Genomic DNA, 21,393 nt, shown 5'->3' with positions numbered 1-21,393 from the left:
TGTATTCATGGTGTGCAGCATGACATTTTAAAACCTGTGTGTGGGTAAGGACTGAATGGAGTTCACACCGTGGCAGCACCTCATGCACCCCTTTGTCTCTGGCATTGGGAGTTGAGCTCAGGTGCTTACCACTGAGCCACGACCCCAGCCCTCCTTATTTTTTACTCTGAGACAGAATCTTGCCCAGTTCCCTATCTGGCCTCAAGCTCCCTCCTCCTGCCTTGGTTCCTGCGTGGCGGGGGCTCTAGGTGGGTGCCGCTGCACCAGGTCCATGCACTCTGTGTGCCTGGGGAGGGCACTTAATCTTGAGCCACCCTCCAGCAGTTTTCAAAATGGAGACGTTGTGATTCAGCCACCTGCTGCTCCGTGGGCCTCTCCTTTTTCTAACTGAAGTTTCACAGCCTCTGACCAGTGCTGTTCCCACCCCTGCCCCAGCCCTCTGGCCTCTGGGGACCTCCCCTCTGCTCTCTGTCTTTACACCTCAGGGTGGTCACATGGAGGTCCCCTTTCTGTGTCTGGCTTACCTCACTGGGCATGGTGTCTGCTAGGGGCTGCCCCTCTTTCTGCCTCTATGGTGGCCCCAGGTGGGGATCCCTGCTTACTCTTCCTGGATAGAGAGTGGGTGGAGTCAGAGGTCCACCTGATGGTCCTCATTCCAGGCCTCACTATTGACCACTGTCCTTGGTTCTCCAAGGGGAAATGAGGCCTCAGTCTCTGCAGCAGCCCAAATAGTTAGCTCTGGGCCCAGCATTGGGCCTTGATACCCAGCAGCTGGAGCCAAGAGGCCGCTGGGTGGACCTGCATGCCTGCTGCCTGGCCACGCCCAGCCAGAGCTTGCATAGACTCCTGTGGAGTGAGGAGGTGAGGTCTGGGTCCTTTGCAGCAGTCTGCAGTGGGCAGAGGGCAGCAGAGGGTGAGGCTCTGGGCTTGGCATTGACAGAATACGTAACTAGATAATGATAATACTCTCAACTTCCGGGCTTATGAAGAAATAGATTTTTGAAGAAACCTGATTTTGCTGTTTCCCAATTTATATGCCAACTGTTCTTTCAGGCTTTTTGTTGCTGTGGTCAATGATGACTACTAATGACAAAGGGTGTTTGCTGGGTGCTGACAGAGCTCTAGGCGCGGGCCAGGTACTCTGCACGTGTTTTCTCATTGGACCATCTCTGGACCTTTGTGGTCAGTAGATCAATGCATTATGTATTAAAGTACTAAAATAATCCAAATTTCACTTAGTAGATATCAGTCCAACTATGTTCTGAATGATGAACCCCAGACCATGTCCCAAGCACAACATAATTGTGTGGAGGTACACGCCCTGACCTGTGTGAGCTGGACCGTCTGCGCCCCATCCCCACTGGACCTTGGAGGAGATGAGCTCATTGCCAGGCTGCCCCTGGCTCCAGGCCCCTGGCCCCGGAGGCTCAGCAACCTGTGTCCCACCACTTAGGTGAGTATATTAGTGATTCCATTAACAGAGGCTGTTGACGCAGGTGATTTCTCAGGTGTAGCTCTCTCAAGAAGGGGATATTTTTTCCAAAAACTATTTATGTGTTTACAAAAATGTCTCCTAATTGGAGGGAGTTTCAATCAAGAGCTTGTATTTCCTGTGCTGAAGGCCTCCGCACACTTCCCAGGCAGGCTCCAGGCTGGGCTGCACTGTGCCTGGGCCAGCCCCACATCCCTCCCCCTGCACCCTCACCCTCTCCCTGAAGGGCTGGCCTGGCCGCCCCACAGTGTCGCCTGGTTCAACAGCTGCGCCTGCTTAGCTGCAGGCTGAAGAAAATGGGGTGGCCCAGATTCACCCCAACTCACCTGGCTTGTCACCTGGGGAGCTTCTGTCCAGGCCTGAGAACCTGCTCTCAGCATAGGGAGGAGGTGGAGAAGGTGCTCCCCTTACACCCTTGGTCTACTGTGTCCCTGGGGCTGGAGCACCCCCCCCACCGCCCCCTCCACCGTCCTCAGGGCACCAGGACCCCTGCTCCTGCCCCACGGTACCGGACCGGAGGCTGCCTTTGCATTTCTGATTTATGATAGGAGGTGGCCGCTCACTTCTGCTTTCTCTGCCTGCACTAGTCTTCCCGATTCTGATTCTGCCCTTGTCCTCCAGTTCCCCAGTCCTGGGGCCACCTGCAGTGGAGGCAGCCTTGGGTCCCGTGAGAGAGACAATGGGCTGCCTACTCGTGTCTGGGTTCCAGTCTCGACTGTGTAAGTGGGACTCTGTAGCAGAGCTCTGGTGCTTGGTGGCCTGAGTGCTGCGTGACATTTAAAAATATGCCCACGGGGCTAGGGATGTGGCTCAAGCAGTAGCGTGCTCGCCTGGCATGCATGCAGCCCGAGTTCGATCCTCAGCACCACATATAAACAAAGATGTTGTGTCCGCCGAGAACTAAAAAATAAATATTAAAAAAATTCTCTCTCTCTCTCTCTTTAAAAGAAAATAAAAAATAAAAATATGCCCACAAGGGAAAAAGGTGCATTCATGCATCACGGATGGGGCTGCAAATGGGGACAACCTCTCTGAAACGCAGGATGGAGATATCTCAGAAAACTAGGAAGGGAGTCACCATCTGACCTGGCTGCCCCACTCCTTAGTGTTTATCCAAAAGACACAGTCACATCAGTGTTCACAGCAGTGAAATTCACAATAGCCAGCCCACATGCCCATCAACAGATGAATTAATAAAGAAAATGTGTGTATAAACACGATGGAGTATTACCCAGCCATAAAAAGAATGAAATTATGGCATTTGCTGGTAAATGGATGGAAATGGAGAATATCGTGCTGGGTGAAATAAGGCAGACTCAGAAAGACAATGGTTGAATGTTTTTCTCTCAAAAGTGAAAGCTAGCAAAAGAAGGGATAGAAGCCGGGTGCAGTGGTGCACACCTGTAATTTCAGCAGCTCAGGAGGCTGAACCAGGAGGATTCCAAGTTCAAAGCCAGCCTCAGCAAGGTATCGAGGTCCTAAGCAACTCAGCGAGACTCTGTCTCTAAATAAAATACACAAAAGGGGCTGGGGCTGGGGCTGAGTGGTTGAGTGCCCCTGGGTTCAATCCCCAATACTAAAATGGAAACAAAAACAAAGTACAAATTAAGCAACTAAGAGAAAACTTTATAATATGCCTGTTTGTGTCAGAGTCTATTCTTTCCAGATGAGGGTAGAATAGTAAAGAAAATCAGGTCAAAATTCTTGCCCTGCTGGTGGCTATGGACAAGATAGATGATGAACAAAGTGAACCAGTGTAGAATATTCTAGAAGATGAAAAATGCCATGGAGAAAGATACAACAGGGAAGAAGCAGGGAGCACTGTTGCAGGAATACTTGAAAGAGTAAGTGAGCTGACTGAAAAAAGGTTCACAAGAAAGTGACATTTGAGGACAGACTTGAAGGAAACAAGAGCATGGCCTTTGCGTGGGGGTGAATATTGAAGGTGATGGAATGTCTCTGGAAAGGCCCTGTGGCCACAGTGTGCCTCACCTAAGAAACTCAGAGAGGGCAGGGTGACCTGAGTGAGCCAGTGAGGGGGAGTTATTGGAGCTGAGGTCAGAGGGGGCCTCGTAGGCCATGGTGAGTGAGATGGGAAATCAGGGAGGGTTTGGAACAGGGGAGCCACATTGTCTGGATTGTGTTTTAACAGGGTCCTTCTGGATTCCTGAAGGACCACAGATAATGGACAAGGACAGAAGCAGGAAAACGCAAGGGACTTTGCCACAATCAGAGTGTGATTTAGGTGGTGACGTGGACCATAGTGACGGCACTCCCCACGGTGGGAAGTGGTCCTGCTGAGGTTCGGATCTGAAAGTGGAACCAGAGTATTCGTTTGGGGGTCAGATGCGGGGTGTGCAGAAGAGGCCACCCTGACCTCAAGGACAGAGAAGTTGCTATTTGCTGGAGCAAGGAAGGGGACGGGGGACTGTGGTGTCGGGGGAGGGCCAGAAGCTCAGTGTGAGATGCTTTACTCTGAGAAATGCCCAATGAGGGCACCCGCAGGCCACTGGTCATCCGGGTGCGGGCTCAGAGGGAGTGTCGGCCTGGAGACACGGTCCTTAGTTCGCAGGGTACCCAGCGATGGGGGGCAAGCCCAGGCGTGCTGCAGGCAGGACTGGGCTGTCATGGCTGCTCCTGGGTCAGGGGATGCAGGGACTCAGCAATGTGGAGAAGGTCACCTGAGTGCCCGAGCAGGGAGGACTCCAGGAGAACTGGAGACAGTGACCATGGACAACTGGGCATGGCAGGGAGAGGGAGGTGGTCAGGAGGGGTCTTGTCTTAATTCTCTCAAATTTCCAACATTTGCGGATGTAGAAGGTACAAGCTGTGTCCCCGTCACCCAGCATCAGCACAGAACATGACACAGTCATGCCGGCGGGTCACAGCTCTCTGGCTCCCGAGTTGATATCTGCTGGAGGAAGGCGCTGTTTCTCTGTGGGGGCCAGATTCCGCCGTCTTTCCTGGCTGGGAGTCTGGGGACAGTCAAGTTGGGACCTGGTGGGTCATTTCCAGTCCTCCCTGTGTGTTGTGGCGAGGACAGGGTGGCATTTAGTGCAGGGCTAATGCAGCCCTGGGGCTGAGCTAGGGCCTGTCTCTCTGGGGACACTTCTCCGTGCCTGTGTAGCCTGGGCTGCTGGGCCTGGGGGCACACCGACCACCTCTCTCAGCTTTGAGGACAGTCAGCTGCACGTGACTTGGTGGCTCTGTCCCTGGCCTCGCAGACTTCTTTTTAATGAGTGCATCATATTACATGTAACAGCCAGGTTCATTTTGACAAAACCACACATACATGGAATCTGACCTTGCCCTGGGTCCCCAGGGACCTTCCCCCCATTCTCCTTCCTCTGCTGTCCCCGTCACTCATTTATTTACTCATCTTGGGGGTGCCCGTGGGTGTGCATACGCTGGTGCTCCCTGTGGCCTACTCATATGTGCACATGGCAAGGACTGGTCAGATCCAGACCTCCTCCCCTCCCTCCCCGCCCTGCCCCCTCAGTCTCCTACTCCACCTCCCTGTGTCATGGTAGTTGACCCCCCACCCCCTTTTCCTTCTTGTTTCCCCCCCGGCTTCTACATATAAGGGAAAACACTTGGCTCTTAATTTTCTGAGTCGGGCTTAATTCACTCAGTGGATTTTGCCCATTTCTCTCAATTTTCCAGCCAATACCTTCATTTCCTTCTTCTTTTTGCTGAGTAAATGTCCACTGTGTGTGTGTGCACCGCCTTTTCTACGTCCATTCACCTACTGCCCAGCGTCTTGGTGGTTCCTTACTTGGCTCTTGTGAGTCGAGGTGCTGTGAACGTTGACGGGCTGTGTCAGGGGAGGTGCTGAGCTCAGATCTTTGGACACATGCCACGGAGTGGGGTAGCTGAATCACACTGGGGTTCCATTTCAGGTCTTTGGAGGAATTTCATACGCTTTCCAGAGCGGTTGTACGAACGTGCAGTCCCACCAGCGATATACTAGTGTACTTTCCCCACATCCTCACCAACCTTTTTTATTATTATTTGTATTCTTGATTAATTGCCATTCTGACTGGAGAGAAGTGAAATCCTGGGGTTTTGATTTGCACTTCCCTGGTTGCTAGAGATGCTGGACATTTTTTCATGTATATGTGGGCCACTTGCATTTCTTCTTTGAAGAAATGTCTGTTTCGTTCTTTTGCCCATTTATTGATGGGGCTATAGTGTTTTCTGTGTTCAGTTTTTTGAGTTCTTTGTATGTTCTGGATTTTAGTCCCCTGTCGAGGAGCAGCTGGCAGGGCTGTCCTCCTACTCCTGGGCTCTGTCTTCCTGCTCCTGTCTTTGTTCTGCAGAAGCTTTTAATTTGTGGCCATCCCACTTAGTGATTCTTGCTTTTACTCCTTGAGCTTTCGGGGTCTCGTTGAGGAAGCTGGGTCTGCACCATGTGGTGGAGGGCCGACCCTCTGTTTTCTTCTAGCATTGCAAGGTCGCTGGTCTAATTCTTAATCCTTGATCATTTGGGGTTGACATTGGTGCAGGGCGACGTTGGGGGTCTAATTTCCTTCTTCTGTATAGGGGTATCCAGTTTTCTCAGCACCATTTGTTAACAAGGCTGCATTTTCTCCAACCTATATTTTTGGCATCTTTGTCAGTATTGGATGGCTCTAGGTGTGTGGGTTTGTCTCTGTGTCCTCTGTTCCATTGCTCTTCGTGTCTGTCTTGATGCAATTTCGTGCATTTATTACTGTGACCCTGTAGCATATTTGAGATGAGGCATGGGGACGCCCCCTGCATTATTCCTATGGATCAGGATTCCTTGGCTATTCCCGTCTCTCATAGTTCCAAGCAGAATTTTATCTCAAGTACGTAAGCATCAGAGTTCAGCCAAAGCTTTAGGTCAACTGCCTGCAGATCTCAGGGCCTGGATTTCTATATACGAACCTCCTGTCTTTTATCCTTCCCGATAAGTTCCAGATGCCCTGGACCCTAATCTCTTCCCTTATCGAAGGATGACCCCTGGGCTCAGGGGGTGCTTCTCCCCAGTTGGCAAGCTGGGTGGACTGCGGGACTCTGCAGGCATGTGTCTCTTCTCTCGGGATCACAGACCTGACCCATGGGTTGGCCAGTGTCAGAAATTACTGGTGTCTCATGTTTTGTGCAAGTTGTTTAAACTGGGAGCAGGGAGCAGTTCTGGTAGCTGTTGAGAGTACTGAGTTCTTCATGATTGAGAGAAGTCTCATGCTATAAACAAAAATCAACTGTAAAAGAATTAAAGACTTAAATATGCAAAAAAATCCAGAAATTTTCTAAAACAGCATTGGTTATAAAAGAAAAGGTTAAATTCAGCTATATTAAACGTAAAAGCTTTTGCTTATCTACAGATGCCTTTAAGAAAGTAAAGACCAGTTATGGTTGAAGGAAAATGTTTTCACCTAACAAGAGTCTTTGCATATATCAAGAATATGTAGAAAACGGCAGATTCATAGGAAAAGCACAAAACAAGTCCATAGAAAACTGTGCAAAGGAAATGAATAAACTTTTCATAGGGGAGGAGATACACATGTCCAATATGAGCAGAAAATCGCCACCGTTGGTTGATCAGGAACATGCAAATCAGGACCGCGGTGAAACACCATTTTACTAAAAAACAATAACAAAGAAAGAAATGCCACTTTATGTCCATTTGATTGTCAAAATTAAGCAGTTTGGAAATACTAAGAACACACTGAAGTCATAGGTGGGAGTTTCTTTGGAAAAAGGACTCTTCTCACCTCCTAAGGTTACATGCTCACCTATTCAACACTAAGGGCTCCTTTCCTGGCCCCCGTAGGAGCAGACACGTGCAGGGATGTTCCTGCCACACTGCTGCTAAAGTGAAGCTCTGGACCAACTCCAGTGTTCATGGTAGATGATAGAATCCGTGGCGTCCTCACGTGACAGTAATACAAAGCGCAAACCAAACACATGTGCCTTTAAAGACAAGGGGCAGATACATCAGAGCCAGGAGCAAAGGCCATGAGTGAAATAAACGCCAGGAGGCCACGCAGAGCGCTGCCAGTGTGTGTCGTGGGTCCAGAGGTTCCCCCACCCTCAGGAGGACTTTCTAGAGGAGCAAGCGTAGGAGGTGAGGCAGTGGCTGTAGAGGAGGAGCTTCCCGCCTCAGCTGTGTAGAGTGGCAGCCAGTGTCCCCACCCAGGCCACAGCACGGGGGCAGGGAGGGTGGCCTGCTGGAGTGAGGAGCAGCCCAGGGCTGACCCTCTGTGACTGCCAGTCCCTGGGTTCCTCCTCCTTCCCCTTCAGGAAAGAGACGAAGTAATTCCACCCATGAGCCCAGATATTATTGAGACAGTTGATGAAATTTAAATTCAAACTATATATTAAAGCATGCAATGTATACATGTTAAATTTCCTGAATTCAATCATCATTATAGTCCTCTAGTGTGCTGCTAAGGAAGCAGGATTGGCGTTTCACGTGGGAAACCCACAAGTCCCGCAGAGACAGGCAACGGCTGAAGGCAGCCTGTTGCACTTCATGTGAAGGGAGTACACCCAGAGGCCGTGGCACACTTACCAAGCCCTGGACCACGAGCTCTGGGAGGCCACCCACCTCATCTCTCCGGCTTCCTACATGGGAGTTTCTTCACTGACATTTGACTCTGGGGCGTCTCCATCAGCCCCCAGGGCCCAAGGCTCCAAGTACAGTCCTAGTGTGGTTTGTGCTCAAGAAACAGAGTTGGACTGGAACGCAGTCTGGAGATTCCTCAGAAAAGCAGGCATGGAACCACCATTTGACCCAGCTACCCTCTCCTCCGTGGCCGGTGGAGTCGCTGGGACTGGTCTGGTCCCTGGGACTGGAAGGCCTCATTCCCCCCAACATCTGCATGAGGAAAACTTGTGGTGAGTATACCCAGACTTAAATATATCCAAAGGACTTAAAATCAGCATACGATAGTGACTCAGCCACATCAATGTTTATAGCAGCTCAACTTTCAATAGTCAAACTGTGGAACCAACCTAGGTGCCCTTCAGCAGATGAATGGATAAAGAAATGGGGTACATATACACAATGGAATAGTACTCAACCATAGAAAAAGAATGAAAGGATAGCATTTGCCAGTAAATGGATGGAACTGGAGAGCACCGTGCTAAGTGAAAACAAGCCAATCCCTAAAAGCCAAGGGCCGAATGTTCTCTCTGATATGTGAACGTTGACTCACAGTAAGCGGGGAGGGAAGAACAGAAGTTCAGTGGATTAGTCAAAGGTGATGAGGGAAGAGAGGGGGATGGGAACAGGAAAGACAGTAATAGATGGGACATCAATTTCCTGTGTTCATGTATGAATGCACCACCAGTGTGACTCCAGGTCATGTACAACCACGAGGATGACAAGTCCCACTCCATGTATGTATAACATGTCAAAACGCACCTCTACTGCATGTACATCTGGAAAGAACAACTGAAAACATAAAATAAAACAGAGTTGAAACACCAGCTTCAAAGCTGTGGACAGGTTTCACTTGCCCTCCCCTGTGTGAACTCCTGCTCAGTACCACAGAGTTCCAGGGTCACCTGAGAAGCTGCACATAGGGTCCGTGTGATGTGGCCTTGGAGTGCATCCTGTGGAAGTCTACTGCAGGGTGGCCGAGCGTCAGCCCAGTGTCACACGTAGCCACAGAGGCGGGGACTATTCGTGCCAGGCCTGTGCTCACATGAGGTTGCCCTGGGACTGGGAGGTCTCATTCTCCCAACATCTGCATTAGGAAAACCTGTGGTGAGTATAGCAGTGGCCACAAATAGAGGCTGGTAGGTCCCAGGGCGTGTCCACCGGCCAGATATTGACCAAGCTCTGTGTTCCCGCCTCACTCAACCCTGCTTGATGATTTTATCGTTACCGTCCTCTCACGGAGAAGGAAACTGAGGCCAGGGAGGTGGCCGGCTAGCCCGCACTGGACAGGGCAGTGGTGGAGCAGGTGGAGGCGGAGGTCCGTCTGCAGCCTGCTTCCTGGTGCTCACAGCGGGACACCACAGACTGGTGGGTCATGGGGAAAAGAGCTCCGTGTGGGCACTGGGTTCTGAGGTCAAGGGAGCCTCTGGTGGTGGCCTGATGCTGGCAGCACCACAGTCCCCTCTGTGTACCTCAGGGAGGGAACTCCAGCATGTGTTTCAGAGGGGACGAGCCTCAGAGTGTGTAATGACCCCAGGTCCCTGGTCTGGACTCTTTTGACACCTGGTGGTTTGCAGTCCTGGGACAGGGTCCTCACTGGACTGGAGGCCACAGTCCTCTGTGTGTAGGCCAGGCCCTGCAATGACTAGGGGAGCTGCTCTCCCGCCATGGCTGTCCCTGCTCCCTCCCTGTCACTTTGAGGGAGACAATCAGAGCCGCCTCTGCAGAGGAGGGAGAGGGGTTTGTTTTGCACTTTTGCACCATGATTCATTTTATTTGGGGAGGCATTGTTGCCTTGAGAAAGGATTGTTAGATGCTGGGAGAAATAAATGGACCTCCGAGTGAGCTGGCTGCTCCGGACTTCCCCAGTGTGACCACTGGCTTCCTGGCCAGCCGCTGGCGGGCCCTGGGCTTGGGGACAGATGCTGGCTGGAGGCCAGTGTCTGAGCTGAATGGTGAGGGCGGATGGTGCTGTCCCCAGCCAGCGCAGCTGTGTGACCACTCTGGAGCAGGCAACGGTTTGGGAAAACACGCCGGGCATCAGACCCTGGCCTTGGCAGCTGAGGCCCAGGCTCCGCTGCACACCTTCTGGAAGGACTGGCTTGGCTGTTAGCTGCCGGACGTTCTCAGGAGGACCGGCCCAGCTTAGGAAATTTCTCCTGCCCAAGAGGAAACCCGATGTTTCACAGCTGACATAATAGGAGACTGATTAAAGCAAACCCATGTGGAGTGAAGGCCGGGAGAGGACCCAAAGAGCTCCCTTTTCCATTAAAATGCCCTCTTCCTGCTCCTCTCCATTAGGAAGGCCTTGCATGACATCCAAAGAAAAAAGTAGATCAAACGCGCTCGCAATCCTCCCGCCAAGAAAGTGAACGGGCCTGTTTTTGAAGACCATCCAGCCCGTCATTTTCTTTGGTGAGTCACACCTGAGCACGTGGACGGCTGGTGACCCTGATTCAGGTGGCTGCACCGTGGGCAGTGTTCTCTCAGGTGTCTCTGTGTTGTTTTTGATAACGAGCGTTTCCAGGCAGGGTTTTGGTAACTCACCGAGGTTCCCCCTCCAGGTACATCTCCCATGCCGAGCCGCCTCTGCCCACCTCTCGGGGCTTCGGGGGTGGGCTTTACCACCTGGTGGTCTCCTTGCCCTTGGGATCTCAGGGCCGACTGCCCGTTGAGCTCTTTCTGCGAGGGGGTGGCCAGGGTTAGGAGAGACACCTGTCCACACCCCTCACCTATCTCTGGGACTTTAGCAAAGTCACCCCCCAATCACACACACATGGGTGTAGGGCCAGCCATCCTCGAGGGGCTCTGGAAGAGGGGAGTCCGCTGCAGCCTCCAGGAACCACTGTGGTCAGGAGTGAGTCTGGCCATCTGCACCAGCACCGCTGGGCCAAGGGGATCCACTTGTGCCCTAACGATCTGGAAGGGGCAGCATGCCCTCACACTGTTGAAACACTTCTTGTTGCATTCGCCTTTCTCTGGTGGCTCTTGTCACTGGGCCCCTCCTCTGCCACAGTCTTGGCTGGGCACAAGATCACGAGCCACTCACAGCTTTGTAGATTCAAACAGCAATTCTTTATTCCCGAACTCACACTGGCCTCTACACACACGTTCTGGGGAAATCCAAGTTCTGCCGCACAATTCACCTACTCCACGAGGCTTTTTTCCAAATACTTTTTGAATCTCATGAGAACGCAACGGGAGCTCAGGCAGCAGGAACGCCCTATTCCCAGCAGCAATAATCTTCAACCTCCAACTTCCCTAAAACCCATATTGTCTTAAACTGGGAACGCCTTAAACTTGTCTTAAACCGGAACGCCCTAAACCCAAGGAGAGGGATACTTCCTCAAACCTGCAGGATACACCCTAATCCTGGATCCACCCTCGTCCTTGAGCAGGGTCACCTTTCTCAAACACACATGCAATGTCAACAGCGAAATTCCAAGGCAAGTCCATTTAACATGGGGTACGCTGGCAAGGAAATTTCGATGCGTCATTCCTACTTGGCAATGGCCCTCAGCACTTCTCGACTGTCTTTTTGAGACACTCTTTTCAGACCAGGACTTGGGACGCTCACACCCCAGACCTCTCCAGGGGGATCCAGAGGTGTGCAGAGGGGAAGGGGGGCCCTGCCCTTCCTCCCCGCTCCATGCCTGGCCAGCTTGTCTGCGACCTCCAGTGCCTCTCTGTCCAGTCTGGAGTTTGCAGGGAGGACCGTCCAAGCACGATGGCTCCCGTGCCTTATCTAGGGAAGGTCTTGTCTGGATGCCAAGAGCTGCGTGATAAAAGTTAGTGTGTGGACTATTTTGGATGCTCATTTGAGATTGGAGAGCAAGAAAATGGTTCCAGGTCACAGGATCACCACAAATGAGTGGTTTTAAGAACAAGATAAAACCTACCGAAGCAAAAACAAACAAAATAACCCTTTTCAATTGGGATCAGTATTTTTGCAGCACTCATCTGGGGTTTCGAATCTCAGACACTGGTGTGAGGTGGCAGGGGCTCAGCTTTGTCCCCCCTTGTGCCCTCCTGTCCCCATCTTCCTACGGGTGCTGTCCTCACAGGAAACGAGTCCAGACTTGGCACAGTCAGGAGGTCCAGGCTGGGCACAGAGGCAGGGCCATGTGGGAGGCCCCCTGAGGACCTGTGGGCTCTAAGCTTCCAGAGGGAACCCCTGAGCTTGGCCCCCACGACCACGTACAGCTTTGTGACCTCGGAAAAGTCAACCAGCTGTCGAAACACCCCCCCCCCCGTGCCAAAGGGGTGAGGAGAGGCTCTCCGTGCCTTCAGGTTCTCGTGATGGGTTCCATGAGACCAGGTACGGGGGGACACGCCACCACAGCAACTGGAAATCGGTGACCATTCTTATTCATACCTCCATCACCACCAGGGGCATCGGCTGGCTCCTCTGGGGCCAAGAGTCACCTCGCACTTGGGCAAGCCACCCACCCATCTGGATGCTGGCGTCCTGGTCTGCTCCCGACTGCTGCTGGCCTGTACTTCTGGCCCTGCTCTGACTTCCCTGTACCTTCCTTCCGAGGTTGCCTGCTGACCCACCGGTAGCACTCTTGGCTGCCTGCCCAGTGCCCCTGCACGGCATGATCTCTGGGGACCCCAGGTGCTTGCTTCTGCTTCTGCTGGGAAGGTCTTAGAGGCAGGAGCACCATGCCCCACCATTCTCTGCCTCCTGGAAGGCGGCTGGTGGCTGGTCAGTGCTGGTCAGCCAAGGGCACGAGCACCACAGTGTGTATGGAAGGGACGAGACTCCCTTTGCTGAGTCCAGCTTTAGCAGGACACTGAGCACCTGGCCAGGAAACGTGTAGGATAAGTTCATTTGGATAAGAACAACTGCTGTGACCACAAAAGAGCCAGCGGAATAATGGGCTTTGCCTGATGGGTGTGCGTGTGCACGTCCGTATGTGTCTGGCAGGGGCTGCGGCCTGAGGGTGGTGGACAGCTGCCCTGTGGAGAGTTGAGGAAGAGCTTCCTAGTAGACACAGGTAAGTGGCAAAGGCCCTGGGGTGGTGGCAGAGTCCCTGTATTTCAGGGGCAGAAAGGAGGCCAAGGTGCCCGAGCAGCGGCGTCTCCAGGGCATGGTGCGGGGCATCCTCTCTGCACCAGCAGGAGCCCTGACAGCTGCCCTGACTCTGGGAGCCATTAGCACCCACAGAAGAGGGCATTTCTTGAGGTGTCTTAGAGCACTGCTCCAAAAAAAGCCACCACCTCTGAAATGTGTGGAACGAGCAGAAAACACAGAAACTAGCACTCAGGGGAGGCAGGGCTCCTCTCTGGCTCCGGTCACTATATCTGAAAACCCCCAAAGGACTGGAAAGCTCTGGAGGGAGAGTTGAAAACTTCTTAGATAAGACAGTTATCTGATGTCAAGCCAAAGGGAAGAAAAAGTGGCACAAACCTGGGGCCAAATTTCTCCTGTGCCAAGTCCAGAATTGGCTGTGACGCCCTGTACCTCCCGCCCTGTACCTCATCCCAGGTGCACCCGGTGCTCCTGATGTTTGGGGCTTCACAGGTGCAACATAGGGACCTGTTTCTGAGAAGTCCCCAGGCAGAGGGTCAGACGCTACCTTGAACAACGACGGTGACAACTACGAGGGCCAGGTGTACTGAAGCCAGGCCCTTGTGGGGAACCGTGAGTTGGACACTCAGACACCTTTGGGGGAGGGACGCTGGGTAGCTTATCCACACCGTAAAAGCATGGTGCCCCAGCGTCCAAAGCAAGCTCATCTTCCACCAAGAAATCCAACAATGGTAATCAAGATGGCAGAATCCCATCCAACCCCATTGAAAGAAATGAACAAAAGGGATTGCTGGTGTTGCCCACAGAGCAGGCAGGTTTTAAACTGTTCTTCCAATCTGGCAACACCAGGAGCTGGCTGTCACAGATGGCCACCTCACTTTGTGGACTAAGAAGGATCGTATCTGGCCAGGCGCGGTGGTGCACCCCTGTAATCCCAGCAGCTGAGGCTGAAGGCAGGAGGATGGAGAGTGACTCTGTCTCTAAGTAAAATACAAAATAGGGCTGGGCATGTGGCTCAGTGGTACCAAAAAAAAAAAAAAAAAAAAAAAAGATCATATCTGAACAAACAGAATAAAATCCGGTGTTGGATCTTTTCTGCATGTTACTGGGAAAGAGTGTCTCAGAGGAACTCAAGGAGATGGAGCCAGACCTTCAGCCTCTGGAAGCAATGAGGAGCCAAGCAAAAGTACCAGCAAGCCCACGGCCTCCGGTGGGTACTGCACCTGCCTCCAATTGAAACATGGCGTAGGCAAAATCTGCCCCAAGCCTGCCCTTGCTCACTCCTCTTGCGCGCACAGGAGCATTCCTGATAGTTCTGATATGAAGTCATCGTCAGTGAAAACACAGAAAACTGCAGATACTGATGCAAGTTTCTAATTTAAACCTAACATTAAACAAAAAGCAAGTATCATGCTTTCTCCAGAAAAGAAACCACAGATAAATGGCCTTGATTCCAACTCTCTGCAGTTCTGTCCTATTAGCAAAACCAAGAATCCAAGCAAATACCTTGCCTAGTGCCATGGAGTGTGTCCCATAAAGGTTTATGGGCTGGAAACCTGGTCTCTCAATTCATAAGTTAATGGCCTGGGAGTGGGGTGTTCTGGAGGTCACCAGGGTCACATGAGGCCGAGAGGGTGGGACTCCCATGCTGGGAGTGGCCTTGTAAGAAGAGATCTGAGCTGGCGTGCCTGCTCTGACCCACCACGTGCTGCTCTCTGCCATGTTACCATTCAGCACGAGGCCCTCCGCAGGGGCAGAGCAGGTGCCCGTGCCATGCCGTGCGCTGTTCTGTCTCCAGAACTGTGAGCTGAATAACCTTGATTGCTTTATAAATTACCTGGCCTTAGGTATTTTGTTAGAGCAACAGAAAGTAGACCAAGAAGCCAGTATTCCCCCTGAGGTGCCCAGTGAAAGTGACTCCAAGAGGGTGGACGGTGTGCTTCCCCTGAGCTTGCAGTAAGGGTAAAGCAGCAGGTGAAGAGGACATCTCCGGTGGGCTGAGTGTGGGCACTGGAAATAATCAGCACACTTACGTTTAAGAAGGAGGGCGAGGAAAGAGCCCAATGACAGGAAGTGTTTCAGTCAGTTTTTTCCCTGCTGTGACTAATGACCAGAACAATGTAGAGGAGGAACAACTTATTTGGGGCTCGAAGTTTCAGAGGTTTCAGTCCATGGACGGCTGGCTGCACTCCTCAAGGCTCCAGGTGAGGCAAAACATCATGGCAGAAGATGTACAGAGGAAGGCAGCTTGCGTGACGATCAGAGGGCGCAGAGACTCCACTCGCCTTGAGGCGCCAGTTAATCCCACCAGGAGATTGACTTACTGGTTGGGAACACCTCATATCCAAAGCCGAACAGCAAGTTCGGAGGACAGAAGTGCTGACACAGTTGGCCATGAGACACTGGGTGTGGTGGATCGTGGAGCAGCAACCAATGAAAACCATGCAGAGATGTGCTAACAACAGCCGCATGTGTACACAAGTGCACATACACAGATGTCCTTGCTCGGTCACCTGGGAGGGCCAGAGATAGTGACACCTCACAGCAACAAGCACACATAGCACACAGATGATGGCCTCTGACACCACCCTCAGAAGAACACATGAGCACCTCTTGGAGAGATGGCTGACTCCAGAGCTGGGGCAGGAGACAGGCTGGGTGAGCTGAGCATCTGTGTGCCGGGATGTTAAGGAGTGTGCGTGTGTGCGCGTGCGCAGCCAATGAGAAGAGCACTCATGCCCTAAGCTAGAATAAGTTCTGGAAGAAAATAAAGTAGTATCGGATTATGACCCAAAGTACCCTGGGGGCTCAAAACAGGATACCTTACACTGTGGCACCTTGGTATACTGGCTATGTTACTGTCACTGGGAGACAGCAGACCCTTCCCTGAGGTTGCCCTGTCTGTTCAAAGGCCAGGTCCACAAAAGGGGAACACTATGGCCTTCCGTCTTCCTATGGACTGTCATTAACTGAGGAAGAGGAGACACCCCATCACGGAAGACAGAAAATCCTACCACACATGGGCCAGGAAGTGTGCTGCAGGCACTGTCTGTCCTTCAGGCCATTCACCACCCTCTTCCTCTAAAACTGCCTACAGCCTCCGTCCCTCTCCCCTCGGAGAAGGGGCGGAAAAGCTTCCCAATCTCACTGGTGCTCCGAATCTTGGTACTCCGCCTCCTGCCAGGCCCCTGGGACCAGGCCTGGTGCTTTCCTCTCCTCCATCTCGTGGCTTAATTTCAGCAGACAGAGGTGCAAACTTCAGAGAGGGAAGTGAGGAACTCTTTACCCCTACAGTATAAAGTAAATATCCAGATAAATCATCGGGTAAATAAATAAGTGGGGCAAAGAGACAAATCTCCCTGATGAAGAATTCCACGTGGTTTATACATATACAGTTACCGCACCTTCAAGGCAAGAGTGCAGATCCCCAGTAGCCCTGCAGCGGAGACGTAGTGAATGTCCACACCACTGTGTATGTAGTATGTACATAGTGAACAAATATAGGCTTTTGCTAAGAATAGTGTATCAATATTGGCTCATTAATTACTATAATTGTACTATATTAACATAGAATGTTAACAATGGGGGCACTAGTGGGAAGGTATATAGGAATTTGATATAAGACAAACAATGAATAATGATTTTTAGTATAAATACAGCCTGCCTTGGTTCAGTGGTACATACCTGTAATCCCAGCAGTTTGAGAGGCTGAGGCAGGAGGATTGCAAGTTGAGGCCAGCCTGGGCAACTTAGGTGAGATTCTGTCAAAATAAAAAGGGTTGGGGATAAAGCTCAGTGGTAAAGCACCTTGGGGTTAATCCCCAGTACTAAATAAAAACATCCCATGTAATATTGGGGACATGTTTGTACTATGCATTATTGTTGTTTATCAAGAACTCAAACTCACCTGGGTACCCCGTGCTTCTCCTGGTGGCCCTCCTGGGTCTCAGTGCTATCATATACTGTCCCAGCCTCTGCTGTCACCTTCTCTGCTGACTGTGGCTAGGTGAGGGTGTGAGGTGTTCAGAGATAACCTATGCCCTCCGGTGTCCATGAGTCTCCCTGGGGGCCACAGGCAAGGCCCGGCAGGTCCGGCAGGCCAGAGTCCACCCTGGTCCTGCTCAGACCCTCTTTCCCAGACCCTGACAACTCTGTCCCTTCTGGTTGTCACTGCCCCAGATCTGCACAGATCAAAAGCTGGGCTTGTGCAAAGAAGAGGAGAGAAGCTGGCTCTTACACAGATGAGGACTTGGGGTCTCCCGGGCGCCACTCAGTGTCCCGCCTCATAGGCCTGTTAGGGACACCTACAGCTATGCCGTGGGGAGCGGGAGCCCTCTTCCCTTGCCCTCCAGCCGCAACTCAGCTCTTTCTGCCCCAGAGGTCACAGTCATTCCCCTGCTGGGCTGGGAACGCAGGGGGCGCCCTCTGGCCCTCCAGGCGGTCTGGCTGCTCCCTCTCCTGCGTTTCCCACACCCAGATTCTCTCAGGGCCTCCTGTAGCAGCACCCCCAGGTCCCATGGGTCCCTCCGGCCAGCGCTTCCTTTCCTCAAGCGCACGTGGGAACGGGAGCAGGCTGCTGGGAGCCGCCGTACACAGCATTTCCCAGACGCTCCGCTCTGCTCCCGCTTCCTGTCGGGAGCTCTGAGCAAGCGGCGTCCACGTGCTGCTGTGGGCGTGGCCGCCGTGCCTAAGTTGTGGGCGTGGCCACGGTGTTAGGGCTGTGGGCGTGGCCGCCGTGCCTGCTTGTGGGCGTGGCCGTAGTCCTGAGCGGGGGCGGGGCCTCCTCCCTCCTGCGGACACCCCAGTGCAGAGGGACTATGACGGCCAGCACTGGCCTGTCAGACATGACTCTAAGATCTCTAGGAATTTTTGCAAACTCCTTGTTAAACACAGCCATTATTTAAAATGACAGAACCTTCTGGTAGACAAATAAAAAACGAAGGTAAAGGACACTCAACACGCATCATTTCCTATTTTAGCACATTTTACTACTTCCTGTGCCGGTGTCTGTGGGGTCCATGAGATGCATGCCCCCCCACCCCGAATCCCTTCAGGAGCTAGGCCAGTGGGAGGTTTACCCAGGAAAACAGCCAGCGCTCTGAAGGACTGGTTAGGACCTGGAGAGCCGGCTGTTACGTTTCCTAGCACAGCACTGCCCAGGCGGTCCTTCTGAACTAGAGACAAACCCCGGGCCACCTTGTCCTAGCGGGGCACATGATGCCAGCCCAGCACCTCCCCCTCGCGGTCCTCCACTGCTGTGGGCACCGGCACCTCCACTCAGCTGGGCAAGTCTGTCCTTCTCCCTGTCACTGCCCCCCAGTGCTCATCTGCCACCTCCTGCGCCCTCACCTAAGCGCCTCAGCTTTTCTCACCACTGCTGGTGCCCCACAGAGTTCCCTCCCATTGTCCTGATTCCTCACCCCCAAATTCCTCGGCCACGTTTTTTTTTTTTTTTTTTTTTTTTGAGAGAGTGAGAGAGGAGAGAGAGAGAGAAGAGAATTTTTAATATTTATTTTTTAGTTCTCCGCGGACACAACATCTTTGTTGGTATGTGGTGCTGAGGATCGAACCCGGGCCGCACGCATGCCAGGCGAGCGCGCTACCGCTTGAGCCACATCCCCAGCCCTTGGCCACGTTTTAAATAAGCTCATCCGAACTTTCCAGGAGGAGCTCACAGCACCGCTACCAAAACCGCCCCTGGAGACGGTGCCATGTCTCCGCGCAGGGCACCTGTGCCCTCTGCATGCGCCTGCACCACTCTGGAACCCCACCCCTCCCTATATAAGTCACCCCCACCCCTCCCTGTGCAGGTACCCCTTCCTCTCTGTGCAGGTCCCGGCGGAGTCCTGATACCCCCACGAGAAACCAGCACAAGGGACAGGGGTGCATTTTAGGGATGGGAGAGAACTCTCCAGATGACCTCAAGCCACCTGTGAGACCTTGAGGATTTTGTGGCTGTGCCTTGGGACTCTGAGTAGGGTCGGGGAAGAAAGGACTTCACCCCAACATGGGTTTCCAAGGAATTGAGTGTCCTCTAAGGGTCGATTGGCTGAAGTTTACCACTGGGAGGTTGTGAGAGGATGGAGATTGATCCAAATCTAGGTTCAGAGGTGGGGCCTTTGGGAGGGACAGGGTGAGATGACATTGTTAGTATGGCCTTAAGCACTGTAGTGAGACCCTGTCTCTAACTACAGAGGGCTGGGAGGTGGCTCAGTGGTTAAGTGCCCCTGGGTTCAGTCCCTGGTACCAAAAAAAAAAAAAAAAAATAGAAGCGCTGTCTGGTTCAGAGGCTGCCCTGAGTTCCTCTCCACGCCTCCTGCAATGACCTTGAATACCCAAATGGAGGCCTTGAGGACGTGCTGAGGTCATAGACAAAAATCTCCCCAGCACAGTGACCGACCCAAGGCAGGTGGTGAACCCATGTCAGCTCCTGGTGCCTCTTAAACGTGCTGAACCATGTCAGCTCCTAGTACCTCTTAAACGCATCTCTCACTGTGCACCAGAACAGCTGGGAGCAGGAGGGAGACAGGGTTATGTGTCCCCGTCCATGTCTTCGTCTTTCTCGAGCTTTGCCTGCTGTGCGGCAGGAGGTGGGGTGGGGGTGCTGAGTGGAGCTGCCACTGGAAAGTCAGGGTGCAGGGGGCACATGGGGATGGGGAAGAGAGGCCAGAGTGGCCAACAGGTATCTTGAAGGAAGAGTAGTGGCACCTCGTGCGGGTCTCTGTGCAGCTCTGGGGGCACCCTGCCTACCCTGCCGCACCCCCAGAATCCTTAAGCAGAGCTACATCGCCCCTTAAGAGCTGGGCCTGAGTCCCACTCAGCCTCTTCCTGGCTGCAGGAGTCTCTGGGCTGTGTGGGGTGTAGCATGGGGCAAAGGTCACCCAGGACACAGGGGCTTGGGGGTCAGATGAGCACTAGGGTGGGGTGATGGCGCTGGTCCCCAGCGCTGCCTTGGTTTCCATGACGATGGCGATGTTGGTGGCAATTCCTAACACCTGCTGTGCGGGGCGTCCATCTGTGTGAGTGTGCGGGCTCTGTCCTCATGGAACTTAGATTCTATAGGGGACAGGGACAATCAATGAGCAATCACGATGGTGTATAAGGTGGCAATAGGAATATAAGAGCAATCGCACCTGAGCCAGGGCTGGGGGCTGCAGTGGTGGGGCCCGGCATCTCTGAGGAGCCCCTCTCTTTGGGTCTTCCCCACTGCCGGCCACCTGGAGGGGACTGGAGACTGGCTGCCGTGGGCAGATCCCTTGCCATTGTTCTCCCTCCTCTGAAGCTTCTCCCTCACTACTCCCTTAGCCCCCTCTTTCCCTGGCCAGCCCCTGTCCATTTTCTCCTGGCCTAGGAGTATTTTATTCTGTTCTGCTCAGGGTACTTTCCCAGGCAGGAAGTTGAATGTCCTTGGGAGGTGCCAGCCCCCAGGCCCTGGTCAGTTCTTCCTTTTATGTGGGTCCCTCCAGCTGCACACCACAGGCTGGGGGTGTTTCCTGGGGGGGGTGCCGGGTTTCTGTTCTCACGACTAAAAGGCTCAGGGGTCACTCCAGTTAAACTGGGCTAAATGGGCTGCACGAAATAACCACACAAGAGACACAAATACCTTTTTCTTTGGGGTCACTGTGACAGCTCCTCTGACCTTAAGGGTCCACAGAAAGAGAGAGAGCGAGAGCACTTGCTGACCCCTTTTATTGAGGAGAAGTTATTTAAATGAGGCAAGGGGTCAGGTTTCAGGGGGCTGAGTCTATCTTCTTGATGTCCACTGTCAGCAGGTTGACTGACACCTGGGTAGGCCACACCCAAGGGCACAGTAAGAGAAGGGGACACACACAAGGCACTTCCATGGAAGATTCTTTTCTAAACAGGGCAAGGGGTTATATTACAAAGGAACGGTTCAGCGTAGCTTCACTCATGGAACTGTAGCAAGACACACCCATGCACCAGATACCGACCCTCGAACCCAAGAAGGGTGGGGAAAGCTCTGCCACATTTCTGTGACTGAGCGTCTCAGCACCCAGCCGGGGAGTGTGACTCAGTCACGTGCAAGGTTGGTCTCCCACAAGGGTGTTTCTCCCTGGGATCAGGATGATCCAGTCCTTCTGAATGATGTGATCATCTGCAACTACATCTTTAAGGTCCCGTAACATTGCTTTTAAAGGAGGTGCTGATTTATGGCATTTCTTGCCACACATTCATCAGAGCTGAACGATCTGTGTGATACTGTGAAATATAATA

At 52.7% G+C, this 21,393-nt stretch overlaps 1 long non-coding RNA gene across 1 annotated transcript; it reads right to left on the bottom strand.

The window, feature by feature from the left end:
• Window positions 1–6,603: 6,603 nt before the first annotated feature.
• On the bottom strand, window positions 6,604–17,633 carry LOC308632337. The gene is made up of 3 exons (XR_014018520.1): window positions 17,066–17,633; window positions 16,843–16,919; window positions 6,604–6,717 (listed from the first exon to the last, which is right to left on the bottom strand). It is a non-coding gene; the product is annotated as an uncharacterized lncRNA (long non-coding RNA).
• Between the last annotated feature and the right edge of the window lie 3,760 nt (window positions 17,634–21,393).

This window comes from Spermophilus citellus, assembly GCF_964194105.1.
Source record: "Spermophilus citellus genome assembly, chromosome: 13".
In the NCBI taxonomy this organism is placed as follows: Eukaryota; Metazoa; Chordata; class Mammalia; order Rodentia; family Sciuridae; genus Spermophilus; species Spermophilus citellus.
This window is presented reverse-complemented; position numbering and strand designations above follow the sequence as displayed.